This window comes from Ochotona curzoniae, unplaced genomic scaffold, assembly GCF_017591425.1.
Source record: "Ochotona curzoniae isolate NIBS_2020 unplaced genomic scaffold, NIBS_Ocur_1.0 scaffold_2587, whole genome shotgun sequence".
NCBI classification, from domain to species: domain Eukaryota; kingdom Metazoa; phylum Chordata; class Mammalia; order Lagomorpha; family Ochotonidae; genus Ochotona; species Ochotona curzoniae.
Window position 1 is genome coordinate 12,790,212 of NW_024467096.1, and position 16,629 is coordinate 12,806,840.

Sequence of the window (16,629 nt, forward strand, 5' to 3'; positions counted from 1 at the left end):
CTTTACATCAATAAAGCAATTTCTTTCCCCCGGCATCTTCAATGTGTGCTTAACAAATACTTGTTGCTGCAACAATCTTTCTTGAGCATGCATAACTTCTCCTACCCTAAGAACTCCAGCCACACTGGCATCTTCCTATTTCTAGCAAGTGCTAAGGATCTTTCTTTGCAACTTCTTTCCCTCAGTCAGAGCCTTCTTCCTCCTATTCAGCAGCCCCATAGCTTGAGCTTGCCTCTTCCCTCACCTCATTCAGACCACTGTTCATGCATACTTTCATCAGCATGACTTCGTACCAACGAGGCTGAAAGCGTCCTTCCAAAATTGGTGCCCTTAGCCTACTTTTTAAAAATCTTAGTACAGATCACAACCTAAAAATATGTGTATTTATTTATTAGTTTGCCTGATTTCACTGATGGTTGATTTCTGCCCCAGCATCGAGAATAATATCGAGCATATAGTAGGTGCCCAATGGATTAAGAAATTAATGAGTCATCATCATTACTGTTTGCATACCAATACATAGGAACATGTGAGCATTAATGGTACAAAACAGGATACCTGACTTAAGAGACTTCTGCAGCCAGCAGAGAAGTCAGTCTGTGAAGAAATTGCTTAAAGGGCAGGGCAAACCTGTATGGATGCTATACTGTGTTCTCTCTGATATAAGGCAACGTTCATGCAAAATATAAGATGAATATATTATACATAGTTAAAAACATACATACATATACTTATTGAAAAGGACAATGGAGACTAGCATAGCAGGAAGTGAAGATACATTGCAGTATGCATCTCTACTCCTGAATCCAAGATGGACTCCCAATGAAACTGTTAAGTACATCTTGACAATAGGATGCTGGATTTCCTACCATTGTCCATATCTACATTGTCAGGCGGGGAAGTAGGAGGGGATGGCAAGGGTAGGAGGGACTATTCATGAGCCTACGGAAATGTATCATAAAAAAATTTTAAATAAAAAAAGAATGCTCTACTGAATAAACAAAACATTCAGTTAGGACAGAAAGAGCAAATCATTGGTAGTGGAAGAGGCTTGGAGGCTGTCTCAAAACCAGAATTCTCTGGAATTACCTTGAAAAAAAAAGATACCATCCTGAAAAAAACATAATCAGTACAAAAAAAGTACTATGACATCCTCAGTCTTCTGTCTCTCCTTCATCAATAATGCTAAGTGAAGCAAAAGATTGCCCATGATAAGTCAGCATTTATGTATGCCAAGACTACAGAGAAAGGGAAAAATCGCTTGACTCCATAAAGCCTTTATTTAGGAATGTAAATTAATGAAATATATACAAAAGTGTATCTTCAGAAAATTCTAGACTCTCAAAATAGGAAGGATGTTGAACATCTCTAACTTGCCACTCCCTTTCCTAAATACTTGCCCCTAAGTATCTGAAGTAGTAGAGAACTCTGACCCACTACATGCATATACTAGCTGAGAGTTACTCTTAATGCTAGAATATTCTCCACACTATCTGTTGCTGCCACCCACAACTCTCAATGCTATTCCAAGGCGACAAGAGTGAACTTGTGTGCTTTCCCCACCACAGTCCCACAGAACACCGCTACACTCCCTCCCGCCTCCTCCAGCCCCCTTTCAGCTCTCCCACACAAATCACATGTAGTCTTTTCCTCATCCCTCCATAGCTCAAATTTCTAGCCCACACTACTTTCTTCTCCCTCTGTACCACAGCAATGCTTATACACATTGCATTAGTCAAGCAATGTGGCTGTTTGCATTATGACATTTCTAGGGTAGGAGAGAGGTACTAGAAATCTGAAGGAGTTATGGGGTAAGGTTGATCCAGTGAAAACCCTGGAAAGTCATTTGTCTTTCTAATATTGACTTATACTGCCATATTTGACCTAAATTACAATAGGGTGCACACTGTAATGTCCTAGAAAGAAAATGGAAAGAATTAAGTCATTCCCCTACCCTACCCATACCTCAAAGTCAAACAGATTTGGGGGAACTCATGCCTGTAACAAGTCATGGGCTCTCCAGTCCTTTTTACCCTTGTTTCTCAATACCAACAGCCAGTCTACAAAGATGAATGTGAAGTCAGCTCATACAGCTTTTAACTGTCTTCAGAACCCTGAGTCTTGCATGTTAAGACTCTAACTTGCTGAGTGACTTTGGATAGGACACATAAATCAAGGAAATCAAAATACCTCAGGAGAGAGAAGAAAAGGAGATCTCAAAATCATCTAGTCCTCAAATAAGCAAGAAGCCTCCTCTGTGCCTGCACTCTCACTACTGTGCGGACAACCACAACAGATAATGATATGTGATCCTGGACTTGGACTAAGCAAGCCAAGTCAGAATCCTTCTCAACGCTGTACCAATAAGCCAGTTAGCCATGGGCAATGTAATCCAAACCACTCAAGAATAGATCCTGACCTGCCCATGTCTCAGTTAAGAGCAAGCCTAGAATGACAAATTCTCCATTTCTTATCATTCCCCCGTGCTCTGATAATCTGTACATATTCCTTGGAGTTGGACCTTGATACACCATTCTATGGGAAATACAGACAAATGGCTTCCGATAAGCATTAGAACTTTGCATAAGGCTAAGAGGAATAGTTATGTTGGAGTTGGTATACAGAGGGATTCATTGCACCTCTCTTTCCCCCACCCCTCATACACACACACAGAACCAGGGTGGCATATCTATCTTTAGCGGAATAAAATTCAGCACTGGGATGCACTCCCCTGGAGATGCGGCAGCATATACACAGTGATGAGGACTGCTAGTGGTGGCAGAGCTGCACACTTCTGAGCACAGCAGCAGCTAGTAAGACAAGTGAGACCCTGGAAGGCAGTGCTGGGAGGCATGGGGAGAAGAGATGAAGACAACAAGGTCAGAGTAATCATAGACTCTGTGGAGTTCCTAGTTTATTTTGTTTACTCATTTATTTGCAATAAAGACAGAAAATTACAGAAAGAGATAACCATATGCTATTTCACTGTCCAAATGCCTGCAACAGCTGAAGTTGGGCTAGGTAGAATCCAGGAGTCAGAAACTTAGTCTGGATCTCCCAAGTAAGTGGCAAGGACCCATCACCTACTACCAAGAAGCTGGAATGTGAAGCACAGTTAGAACTTGAAATCAGGCATTCTGATGTATGAGATGTGGGCCTATCAAGCAATAACTCGACTACTTTTGCAAATACTTAGTCCTATTGAGTTTTAAATGCCAATGTTTAAGAATTTTAGTGTAAAGCACTGAAACACAAAATGAGAAAGGAAGGTAAGTAAGAAGTAAGGGGTAGAAGGAAAACTAAAGAATACATTTCTATTCTCAAGAGGAAAGCAATATGCTTCACTACAATCTGTATTACAGGAAGACTTTCATTATGTAAAAGCCTATTTTGTTTTCATGTCATTCTTAGATTACATCATAGAGTGGCTGCAGCCATCTAATGCCATAGTATAAATAAATCACTAGCTTAATCATAAAATCAGCCAGGGTCTCAGATTTAAAAGGAAAATATTAGATCATTTTTAACAACTGATACAAGTCAAGCCAGTTGCCATTGAAGCCAGGGAGTGATCTCATCACAATAAAGTCAAAAGGAGAACCAAGGAGGTTCAGGGCTGGGCAGGATCCATAGAAAACTTCATTCACCAATGCAGAGATGACCCAGGCACCAGAGTGAAGCCTGGACCCACACTGCACAGTTTTCCATGAAACCTAACACTCACTTTGAAGATCTTCCTAAGATGTATAGTTTATGAATATGTTTTTGTCAACATAGATAGACAGAAATACAGACAGACAGATTTGGTGATTGGAAAGCAGAGTGTGGAGTTGAGCCATGCAGAAGCCAGGAGCCTAGAATTCCATCTAAGTCTCCCACATAGGTAGCAGGCAGAGACAAGCCCCTGGGAAATTTTCCATCATTTTCCCTGGAGCATTAGCAGGGAGCTGGATCAGAAGAAAAATAGGCCAGTGCAATAGCCTACTGGCTAAATCCTTGCCTTGCATGTGTCAAGATCCCTTATGGGCACAGGTTCTAATCCCAGCTACTCCACTTCCCAACCAGCAGTCTGTTTATGGCCTAGGAAAGCAGTAGAAGATGCCCCAAAGCCTTGGGATGCTACACTCATGTGGAAAAGCTGGAGGGTGTTCCTGGATCCTGGCTTTGGCTCAACTTGGTGCCAGCTGTTACGGCCACTTGGGGAGTAAACCAGCAGTTGAGAAGTAATTTCTGTCTCACCTCTCTGTATATCTGTCTTTCCAATAAAGAACAAAATAAATAAATATTTTCTTAAAAAGAAGAAGGAGGGGGAGGAGAGGGAAGGGGAAGGAGAGGGAGGAGAGTGGAGGGGGAGTTAGGAGAGGAGAAGGAGAAGGAGAAAGTAAAGAAGAGTAGCCAGGACTAGAATGGGCAACCATATGAGCTGCCAGTATCACAGGCAGCATCTTAACCCACTGAGCCACAAATGCTTGATCCCAGAGCAACTATATTTTCAAATATCAAAAGCCATGAGCCTATTATGGTGTCTAAATTTATGTTGTGGGAACTGTTGAAAAAATAATACACATTAAAGCTTGTAGTTTGTCAGGAAAGCATGAAATCTAGAGCGACTGACATGCGAATGTTTCAGGTTTCACTCAAACCAAAGGAACAGAGAAAAGTGAGAATATTGAGACAATGGCCTAAGAAATCAAGGAATTGTGCATAATTTATAACAGCATTGTAGACTATTAATGCAACCAAAATAAGACTTCATGTGTCCCAGCTACTCAGTGAGTATTTCACTTGGTAGGTTCGCTCAATCTCTCTCTCTTTCTCTCTCTCTCTCTCTCTCTCTCTCTCTCTATATATATATATATACATATGTATATATATATGTATCTTTATGAGCTCAAAATACTCCATAGCACCATAGGCACTATTTGAACATTTTTTCAGAGCTGGAAATATGGTTTAATAACAATTAACTATCTTAAATAAGTTTAAAATAAAGTAGGTAATACATGATAGTTCTCCCACTTCAAATTCTACTTGATCATGTTGTCTTCTTCCAATAAAAACTCTATTCCATTCTTCACACCTTCAATAAAAATGAAATAACTGATATTGAGAGCTAAAAGGGAAACTGAAACACAATTAGTATTCTGGCCACTGACATCCTCAGTGACCAAGCCCAGCCCATGACTTCCTCATCTTGCCGTCAGGGCTAGTCACAAGTTTGACCATGATTTTAAGTTTCTTGTTTCCACTAATGTTTTAGGAATGTGATGGTGGACTCCACAGGAACCTCTCATCCTCTATAAAATGAACTGCCAAGTTTGTTTTCATAAAAAGGATATTGTGTAGGAAGGAAGAGATGGATGCTTTGGAAAAGAAACTTCCTGCCAGACAGAAGGCACTGGCTGTGGTTTTCTGTTTGATCCGTCAGCCTCACAGCAAAGTCGTGTATCAGCTCTCTGTTCCTAATGCAAATGCTATTCTGAACTGCAGAGTGACTCTGTCTGAGTCAAATAATACAGATCCTGGCAAGTTTTCAAGGCACAGCATGACCCAACATGAGAGGTGGATCCCTGAAGCTGAACTAAGGCGACAACCTCAATACCCAAGACTCCAAATTCTGACCTAGTTTGCCTAATCTGTTTCTGGGACAGAAGAGAGGTTGAGACCAGAAAGAAAACATGCCTTCCAGTCATGGGGACTCAGTTTGGAGTAGCTGTGACCAGGCAGATGGGGAAACATGGAGAAATGTGGTTTCAGGGTCCTCCCCTGGCTTCCCACTAGCTCAGTGGCTCCAGAAGAGCCCACCTTCCTCCAGGTCCCAGGGTCTTTACACATTCCTACCAAAATAGCTCGTCTCACTGTTGAGGAGGGGAAAGTGGCGCAGCATGGGAACACATCAGACCAATTTGACATTCTGTATCAATGTTGCTATTTAGATTTTCAAGTAGTTTCCTCCCAAAATGGTTCAGAGAAGTGAACAGAGTTTATTCCTTTACTGCAGGCACCTCCACTCCCACATTAGCACAGCCCATGGCAACCTGGGTTGTCTGCAGTAGGCACCCCAGAAGATGGACTCCTATAATTCCACCTCTGTGTAACCACTCCCTTCAATGCAGCCTGGACATAGCGATTCACTTATACCCAAGAAAATGAGGCAGGGTCTATACTGGGTCACTTCCAGCATTATCTTATAAAACTGCTATGGCTTGTATCCTGGGAACTCTTTCTTCATCTCTTACAGCTACCATATGAGCTACCTTTTGTAGAATCCCACAGGACAAGGAAATGAAACTCTTGGCTCAACTAAATCCTGTGAACAACCATGAGAGTGAACTTGGTAGATCTTCCTCAGAAGAGCATTCAGATGAAAACTGCAGATCCAGCAACAAGGAATACAACCTCCCCAGGGAATTGAAACACACATTTAAGCTGTCCCCAATTTTCTTACCTGCAAAAAATGTGAGATTAAAAAAAAATGTGTCTTGCTATAAGGTGCTAAGTTTGAGGAAATTTGTTATATATCAGGAGATAACTAACACAGTGTTAGAATTGTCACTGTTCAGTCCTAGATCTTTAACGGCTCCTACTAATTTCACCATTTTTCATGAAGCCTAGAAAGTAGATCACGGAGAGTCAATCTAACAAACTTTTATTGTCCCCAAGAACACAACAATGTTTCCAGTTTGGTGATATATACTCAAGAAGGCATTGGCCACACAAAGGATGACTATGGCCAACCAATCATAGAGGGAGGCAGTGTACCACAAAATCAACATGATACTTTCTGTAACCACTCATTGGTACAAAATGAGTTAAAGACAACTGTGTCTGTGGAGCCACAGTGTGCCAAATCAACTAGGGTTGCCCGTGGCCCATTGACAAGTTCTAAGATTAAATACTCTTCTCATGGAAACTTTCCGAGTCATGCCCAATGCTTTCCACCCTTCTGATCCTTTACAGGTGCCCCCTGACAACTGAGATTGCAATTTATTTACTTTTATTTCGCAAGCACCTAGCATGAAACCTGATACATATCTAATGATTAATAAATTAATAAATGTTGTGTAAACAATATTCTCTACTATATATTTCTCTCTTGTAAGTGTGCCTTTCTCCCCTCCCAGTTTCTCAGGGTCAGAAGTATAAATTTCTTGAGATGTGGTATTGGCCCCAATCTCCTATGGCACCCTAAATATCCTGAGGGACACTAACCTCCAAACACAGGAATCACGGAGGGAGAAAAAAAGCACATTACTTATGAGCTAGGTGAGACACTCAGCAACAATCTAAAAAGTAGTATGTCCATCCAGTCATCAGAGTCCTTGTGCTGTAGGATTACCAGGTCTCAAAGGACCCAGGATTCCTCTGTCCTGCCTGGGTCATGCTCAAGCTGTGGCAGTGGTAGCTTTCCTCTGAGCACAACGCCAAGAGAGAGAACAATGTGGAATTAGGCAGAAGGAAACAACAGAGAAGGGAGTTCTGCCTTTTACTTTCAAGATAGGAGACATACGCTCTGCAAGATACCAGTGGGGAACATGAAGAGCCACAGAGTCCCGAAGGGTCACATTGGTCCCTCTTCAGACCCAGCAAATCCTCTCATAGTCATTAAGGCAAATAACAGAGAAGCAAGAAAAGCTGGCAGATGGTCACACAAGCCTAGAAACGACCTGACTGAGTAACTGCTGAGAGCTAAGACACTCAGCTCAGACGGAAGTGGCCGATGCTGTGCTTCCTGCACAGACTAATACCCGATACTTCTGAGGTCCAAAAAGGAAATACTAAAACTGAAAGCCCTTGGCTACAGTCAACAATAGTACACCGGTATCAACAGAGGAAAATAATTTCCTTCCTGGCTCCCACTGGGCCAGTCATGCCTGGAGCAGAAGGTGTGATTATCTAATCAAAGAAAGCAAGAGCTAAACAGGCCAGACCACAGCTTCTATGTGAGCTCTGAAGCATTGAGCTTCGAAGGTCTGCAAATAGATCTCCATCCACCTCCTGCTGCAAAGTGACTGCGAAAATAACCATACATGGGGCCAACACCATAGCATAGCAGCTAAAGTCCTCACCTCACATACACCGGGATCCCATATGGGCGGCAGTTCTAATCCCAGCAGCATCACTACTCAGCCAGCTCCCTGCTTGTGGCCTAGGAAAGCAGTCAAGAAAGACCCAAAGATTTAGGACCTGTACCCGCGTGGGAGACCTGGAAGAGGCTCAGCTCCAGCCGTTACGGCCATTTTGGGAGTGAATCAGTGGACGGAAGATCTTCCTGTCTGTCTCTCCTCCTCTCTGTATATCTTACTTTCCAATAAAAACAGATCTTTAAAAAAACTTTTAAAAATAAAATAACCATACACAATTCTATTGCACTAACTGTTATTATTAAATAAGGTTCTAGATCTAGATCCTTTCTAGTACTGAGGACCAGTGCTAACACTAACCCTACCAGTCCTGGGAAAATAAAAGCGCAGGAAGTTCATACACTGAGTAAGTACTATGTACCAGGAACAGGGATAGAACATATTATCATAATTTTCTTTAATTTCAAAATAAATTTTAATTATTTGTTTATTTTTTAATGGAAAGTGAGATTCAGAGAGTAGGAGAGACAGAAAGAAAGATCTTTCATTTGATTTACTCCCCAGTATCCACAACGGCCAGAGCTGAGCCAATCTGAAGCCAAAATTCAGGAGCTTCTTCTGGGTCTCCCATGTGGGTACAGGGTCCCAAGACTTTGGGTTACCCTTAGCTGTTTTTCAGGCCACAAGCAGGGAGCTTGATGGGAAGTGCAGCAGCCAGGACACAAACTTGTGCCCATATGGGATCCCAGCACATACAAGGTGAGGACTTTAGCCACTAGGGCTTCAAAATAAATCTTTAAAAAGGGAAACAAACTATAAGCAGCTATCATGCATGGACCACCTATTATAGCATACAAATCAGCCATACATCTATAAAACAGAGCACATGTGCTCTAAACAAACATGAGAAGTAGATACAGCAATGGTTAGTGTTTCTAATTCTTGGATCAGAAAAATAAGGGTAGAGATATTATTTCCCCTAGGGATGTATGTCAAATACTTAGCAGGCCTTTGGTTACCACTATCCCACCATGTTCACAGTCTCTTTGTGCATTCACAAACCTCTTCCTCTCCTAAGTCACTTTCTATCTAGTCATTAGCTTCACACTCATAAATCAGAGTTGTCCAACCTACAGATCCTGAAACGAAGTCTCCAAGAAAAGTGTGCCACTGCTTGACAAAACACACTCAAGCAAAAGAACATTCTCAACCTTACAAGGTATCCCTTCTAAACATAGAAATACAAAGAACACAAACTGTATGCCAGGAAACCCACTAAACTCTGAGAACATGAATAAGTGGTACAATCCCTCTTTGAATTGGGTTTTGTATTCTTTCACAAGGTAATATTTATTTTCATTCCATCTGAACAACAGAGCGGCAGGTACAGACACATAGACACAAAGAGATCCTGCATCTGCTGGTTCACTCCCTGCAAATATCCACAGCAGGCCAGGGGCCAGCCTGAAGCCAAAAGCCAAGGACTTAAATCAGATCTCCCATAGAAGGGGCAGGAACCAAGCACCTTCTGCTTTCTAAGGTGCACATTAACAGGAGGCTGGAGTTGGAAACAGAGTGAGGAATCAAACCCAGCCCCTCCAATATGGGATGTTGGCAGCCCAAGTCACTTTGCACAGCTTTGCCAGCTCCTACCCCCGGGCCTTATGCCCTTGAAAGCCATGATCACATATGCCCCAGTATCATGCCTTCTCCATAGTGTTATTACTGTCACAGTTTCTAAGATAACATAATTCCTGGTCCCAGTAGCATCCTGCTATAGAATTCAGGTAGTTAATGATCCTTTAGGAAGATGAAGCAAGTAAATCCTGACACCCCCAGGTGGGACTGATGGGAACAGGGAGATTAATGGGTTTGTAGAATTTCCACAGCTGCTCACATAACATCTAGTCCTTTCTCCTAATCTAACAATTTCTAAAAACTACTTTAAAAAGGGTCATGTTTTCTCTATTACATGGCTGCTAAGAGATTTGAGTGGGACCACCTCAAAATTCAGCTCTAGGAGAAACCTGACTCATGAATACCCTAGTCCTATTCTGCCAGCCTCAGTGACTGATGAGAAGTACCCAGGGCCCAATCCTTTGTGACTATAAAAAAAAGGCAAGAGGGGTCAAACGCAGTAGTTTAGTGGCTAAAGTCCTTGCCTTGAACATACCAGAATCCCATATGGGCACCGGTTCTAATCCTGGCAGCCCCGCTTCCCATCCAGCTCCCTGCCTGTAGCCTGGTAAAGCAGTCAAGGACAACCCAAAGCCTTGAGACCCTGCACCTGCCTGGGAGACCCAGAGGAGGCTCCTGGGTCCTGGCCTTAGATCAGCTCAGCTCTGGCCATTGTGGCCACTTGGGGAGTGAATCAGTGGACAGATGATCATCCTCTCTGTCTCTGCTCTGTATATCTGACTTTCCAATAAAAATAAATAAATCTTAAAAAGTGGGGGGTACATAGCCTGGGCTGCAGAGAGCAACCATACCATGATTCTAACTTAAGAGCTCCTGAGAATGAAGCCAGCACACAAAAACAGCAAAGCAAGAAGCAGACAAAGAAAGAGTCGCAGTCCTGTAAAGGTGAGCCTGAAGGCCCCCTTCCCACTAACCCTTTTTGGTTTTGAGATCACCCACTCATTTTGCTCAAGACACCATACTCCATACTGAAGTCTAAGGCTGCATTAGCATCTCTGAAGACGAAAACCACTTTTGGCTCTTAACTAGTTGATGGACAACAAAAATTTGTGCATCTCTTCTAGCCTGTTCCCTTGAAGGCAATTTCACTCATTTTGTCATTAACCACTTGATTTTCATTTTCAAATCCAAGTTTGACAAAAGATGGACTCCCAATGAAACTGTTAGAAATGTGTAAACAATGGGATGCTGGACTGTCTGACACTGTCTGTAGCAGCAATGTCAGGGCACACGTAAATAAGAGACTGATGGAATCATGACTCCTTATGAAGGACTATACTATTATAGCAACACGGAGAAAATGTGTCAGGGGGTGGGAGTTTGAGGGAGAATTCCAATTAAAATAAAATTTTAAAAAAACCCAACAAATCCACATTTGAAGCTTCATGTTCATCATAATTTAAAATACTGAACAAACTTAGGAAGCAGAGTAGATCGCAAAGATTCACACCTGCGCTTTGTTATGATGCGGTGGGGTGGAAGGGACACTTGCCATTTTAACAGGCTAAACTGTTTAAGAGTCTAAGTAGTAATTTCCAGCCTTTGATACTGTACAGAGCAACAGGCACACAGAAATTTAGTTGGATGCTAAGAAAAGACAGAGTAATAAAACGTATGTATAAACTCAGTCACACTTTTAAAAGAAATTGGGTTTTCTCTATCACATCAGCATCTGTTCAGCTTTGGAAAACTACACAATGAACACGGCAGGACATTACTAAGTCAGTGTAAAACCAATGCTTGAAGCATAAAGGGGCTGGCCCCCAGGTGATGATCACAGATCCAGAATCCTAATTGAAAGCCTGATGCAAAATTCCTGGACTACTTGCTTCAAATCTCACCACAGCCAGATATATGTTATACTACTGATTCTTTAGACCACTGCTATTTTTTACAAGATGCTCTATTCTACCAGTACATATAAAACTGTCCCAAACCCAAAGGAAAGGTTACCTTGCCTGGCTACCCCTTCCATGTTCAAGTGCACAACAGAATTCATGCTCACTACAGTGCAGTGAATCCTTAAAGGCAAAGATGCACATACTTTGCCTGGGTAAATTTAGTCTCCCCATCCTCAAGAAGTAGGAGAAACAGAATAAGATCATAAAATAAAAAGTACAAATGTGTGCCCCAATACCTTCCACTGACATGTTCATTTCAGACGTTGAATTTTAAGAACACTTGCTCCATACCCAAGGAGAAAAAAGGTAGCAATGCAATTATTGGCAATCTGAAGTCATCATTCGTCCAAATTTTCCTCCAGTACTTTGCAAGCCACCTTCCAAGAGCTGAGTCCTGACTTCGCCTTGCCATATATTTTATCAGCATAATTATACCCTCCCCACTCCCAATTCAATCAAGTCCAAAAAATTATGGTTTCCATCCTCTGTAGTTGCAAATCCTAGTCACTTTTATTCATATGTGAAGTGGAAAAGCCACTGAATTTTTTTCAAGCTCAGTACAGTATGCACGTTGATGCTGAAAGAAAAAGCTGTTTTTGGTTTTTTGTTTTTTGTATTTTTTTTTGTATGTGTAGGACTCACCAGAGGAGCAGCAGGATCTTCCCAAGACAAGTGCTGAGTGAGACAGTGAATCTGTTGATGGAGTTCTGTCTTCAGTTCTGTTTCTAAAAATCAAACGTTCCCACCTAAAGAAAAAGAAGAAGCTCATGAATGTCGATAGTCATGCTAGTTCTGAACTTCCCAGGTTGATGGCATCTCTGACTAGGCTTTTCCAGACACAGTGCCATGCTCAAAATCCATAACCCTAATGGTCTACCCCTGTATCCCTGCATCCCTGCATCCCCAGGCAATCCCTACTATTTTCATTGTATTAATTTGTTTCAGCAGGATAGGAAAAGAGAATGCTGGTGTTTCATTGTTCCTATCTCAGTTCTGAAAACAAATTTAACTCTTAAAAAAGGAGATGGGAGAGATATATCAATACATTTGGGAAAGAAAAAAGTAACAGATAAATCTGAAAGGCATCAATTAAAAAAAAATCTGAAAGAAGAGGACAGAGGTGAATTTTCAACTATGGGACCAAGTGACTACATTTGCCCTTTAGTTTTATGCCTAAAAGCTGAGAAGTTAGGGGTAGAAATTGGCAAGTTATATCCCTTTCTTACGGTATTAGTGCTCCTTTGTTAGAAAGAATATAATATTCATTTGAGCCGAGAAATCTTGCAGGAACAAGGGCTATTATTAACCTTTCCTTTGTGTATACAGAAGAAATTCATATATCAAAGAAAAACACTTGCATTTTTACTGTTGTGATTTTAATTATTACCTTGCTATTCATACTATTGTTTCATGTTTATTACTTGACTCAGTCTCCAAATATCTGCATAAGCTCAAAGTGGGGATGGACCTAGAATCTTCCAAATAATAGGAAGAGACCCTAGGAGCCATGTAAGGAGGTGGCCATTCCGCAAGCATACATTACTGACAGGCACTGCAGGGCTGGATTCACACATCCAGTTACTGCCCCTCTGATGGGGGACTCACACCGGATCACACAATCAACTTTAGAGAAAAACCAGCATTTACCAATCCAGGCCACAGAGCATCTGCTTCAAAACCCTCCCTCCTGCACACTCCTAGAAAGGAATTACGCCTTATTACACCAAAAAGAGTCAGTCAAATCAGGAGCAGGCCTGAGAGCTGTTGTTCTGCAGGGTCATCAAAATCCTCAACACCATTTCCAGGGAAACAGGTGAGAAGGCATGATCTTTGAGCATGTTGCGGCATGAGTTGATAGCAGGCCAACATCAGACCTGTCAATAGTGCAATCTCACAGAAAACCAAAAGACAACCCCTAACTCTTGATCCCTTTAAAATCAAAGCTGCTTTGTGCAGATTCATACATCACAACAAGTTCCACAACAGTAACAGGGACCATCTAACTTCCCAGATGTCTAACTTCATGGAAAAGGAAAACTTTCCACCTTTGGCCCCAAGGCAACCTCACAGGCTTTCCAGGTTGCTTCCAAGCACAAATAAAAGTGGCTTCCCTTTCCCATTGTCAATTCTCTTTTAATATTTTTTGTCTTCTTTTCCACAACGAGAACAGGCAGCTTTGCTAAAAAACGGCTGTGGAATGATTGAAGTTCCCATGCAAACAAACCATTAGCAGAGTTCAAATGCAATTTAAATTACCAGTTGTTATAGTGCTCCTCAATTTCGCGGTAAGTTTCCAAGGAGAATTACATATTATATACTATTTAATTGGTTGTTTTCTATTTTTTAACATCCATTTATCCCCCCCATCCTTACATTTCAGAAATATCTATAAAAGCTTCCCTTTAAAAAATTATATATTGTTGAATACATTAAATCTAAAGATTGAAAAATATCAAAGAAACAACTTCAGGATTACGCAACTTGCAGAAATTGATTGCTTTGGCTGACAGCAGAAAACATACAGAATTTTGAACTCTCAGAAATCACTTAGGAGCATCCTCACTTTTGTTATGGGAAGACGTGATACACTGAAAGGAGAAACAGGACTTGACCTGAAGCCCTCTCCATGGTTCTTCGTTCCCTGACACCTCATCCACACGGATGCTCATAAATTGCAGATGATGGTGGAATAGAGCAAAGCATTTTATTTCCCAGCTGTATTTTTTAAAAGAAAATATGAAATACCTTAAAAATGCCACTGGCAATGACAAATCTCTTCCCAAATAAGGAAAAGAAATAATAGTTGATAAACTGATACCTCAAACCTGCTCAAAACGAAACATAACATGAGCAGACGCTTGAAAAGTAAAAACACTGATTAGCCAAGTTATGTGACATCGTAACTGCACATGTCCACCACTTTAACTGACCTCAAGCTAGTGTGTGGTCCAGCAGGAAGAACATAAAAAAACCAACAAAGTAAAGGCAGATATTTTCACATCTACAAACGGAAAACAGTTTCTAGAAGCCATCAAAAGTACAACCAAACATCCAAGGCTTTGATAATGGACTTACATCAATGAGTTTAATCGGTCTCACAGCTCAAATTTTCCTATATGCAAAATATGGATAAGACCACCTGTCCAACAGGATTTATGACATCATTTCCTGTGATTCTACAGTTAGCCTATACAGCTTTCAGCCTGTCAACAGTGCACTAATTCACACTCAACCCTTCCAGCATTTCTACAATTTTTCAAAGCTTATTATTTCATGTTTCTAATTTATTTCAGCTAAAACTGAATTGTACAGTTCATATGTTCCCTAAGTGTATTAGAAACTGATTATACCTTGACCTCTAAATTTATGCATTCCATCATTTAAAAATAGGCATATAAGAAAATCTAAGAAAATACTTAATTTATATATATAAATTATATATTTTTTATTATATATTATATTATTATATGTTATACATTAAATTATATAATATATATTATATATTATATATTACAATTACATATATAATTTATATATAAATTAAGTATTTTCTTATAAATAAGTATTTTCTTTTTTATCAATTTTTATATTTATTTTTTGTTTATTTATTTATTTTATTGATTACATTGCATTATGTGACACAGTTTTATAAGCACTGGGATTCCTCCCTCCCCTCCCCAAGACCTGCCCCCCCCCATGGGGGATTCCTCCACCTTGTTGCATTACCACAGTTCAAATTCAGTTGAGATTCTTTCTTTGTAAGCATCTACAAAGCATTGACTCCAGCATCTTATTTTTAAGATTTATTTTTATTATTTTTTATTGGAAAGGCAGATATACAGAGAGGAGAGACAGAGAGGAAGATCTTCCGTCCGATGATTCACTCCCCAAGTGAGTGCAATGGCCAATACTATGCCGATCCGAAGCCAGGAGCCTCTTTCGGGTCTCCCATGTGGGTGCAGGGTCCCAAAGCTTTGGGCCATCCTCGACTGCTTTCCCGGGCCACACGCAGGGAGCTGGAAGGGAAGCAGAGCTGCCGGGATAGAAATGGCACCCATATGGGATCCCAGGCGTGCAAGGCGAGGACCTTAACCACTGCACCACTGCACCGGGCCCGACTCCAGTATCTTACTATCTAGATAAGTTCAACGGTTTCATGGGGGGACAGTCTCTGGTCTGAAGGTAGAGCCGAAAGAGTATCATCCCAATCAATGAAAAGCCCCGACATTACATCAGTACCAATTTATAATGTAATGGAATTAGTTGACATGGTATTGTGTAACCAGCATGTTAAAAGAGAGAGAGAGAGAAAAAAAAAAGAGTGCAAGTTCTGAACCACATCCTATGACTTCTACATTGACATTACAATTATTAGTTTATATACAACCGGGTTCTATACACCTTAAAATAGCTATAGATTACTATTCAGCTGTCTCATGTCTATTTTAATTTTAGTATTTAGCAGTTTATAGCATTGAAGCATGATTTTGCAGAACCTGGCTATTTTTCGCGTAGTCTAACTCTATAACTCTAACAAGACATATGTCAACAGTTTAGGTGAACAGTTTTAGGAGGGGTGTGCAGAGAAATCTTCAATACCCTAGTGAAGAGTAACTAATCTTTGTGTCCCACCCAGTGAGTTAAAAGTGCATAAATATATATATATTTATATATATATATATATATATATATATATATATATATATATATTTATAACCTAAGTATTTTCTTTCAAAACCAAACTTTCTGGAATTGTTGTTGCTGTAAAACCTCCAAATCAGTTCTCTAAAAACACAATAATAAAACCTCAAGTTCATGGAAAAAACTCCATATGAAACTTCCAACAACCCGAAAGAAAGATTCTCAATTGCACTCTGAGGAAACAACAGACAACTGCTAGACACCTGCCCAAGGATTCACAGTGAGTAAATGGGAAAGCCATAATC

The 16,629-nt window shown here is 40.7% G+C and overlaps 1 protein-coding gene across 2 annotated transcripts in view; it reads right to left on the minus strand.

Annotated features, from left to right (window-relative positions):
* The window catches only part of LOC121171399 (LIM domain containing preferred translocation partner in lipoma), a 694,421-nt gene that overhangs the window by 614,560 nt on the left and 63,232 nt on the right, over positions 1–16,629 (minus strand). The window contains exon 2 of one of the 2 annotated variants that reach the window (XM_041003127.1): positions 12,326–12,429. The exons of the other annotated variant lie outside the window; for it this stretch is intronic. The gene's annotated coding sequence lies outside the window, so the exon portion shown is untranslated. The remainder of the gene's footprint in view (positions 1–12,325; positions 12,430–16,629) is intronic. 2 annotated transcript variants of the gene reach the window in all.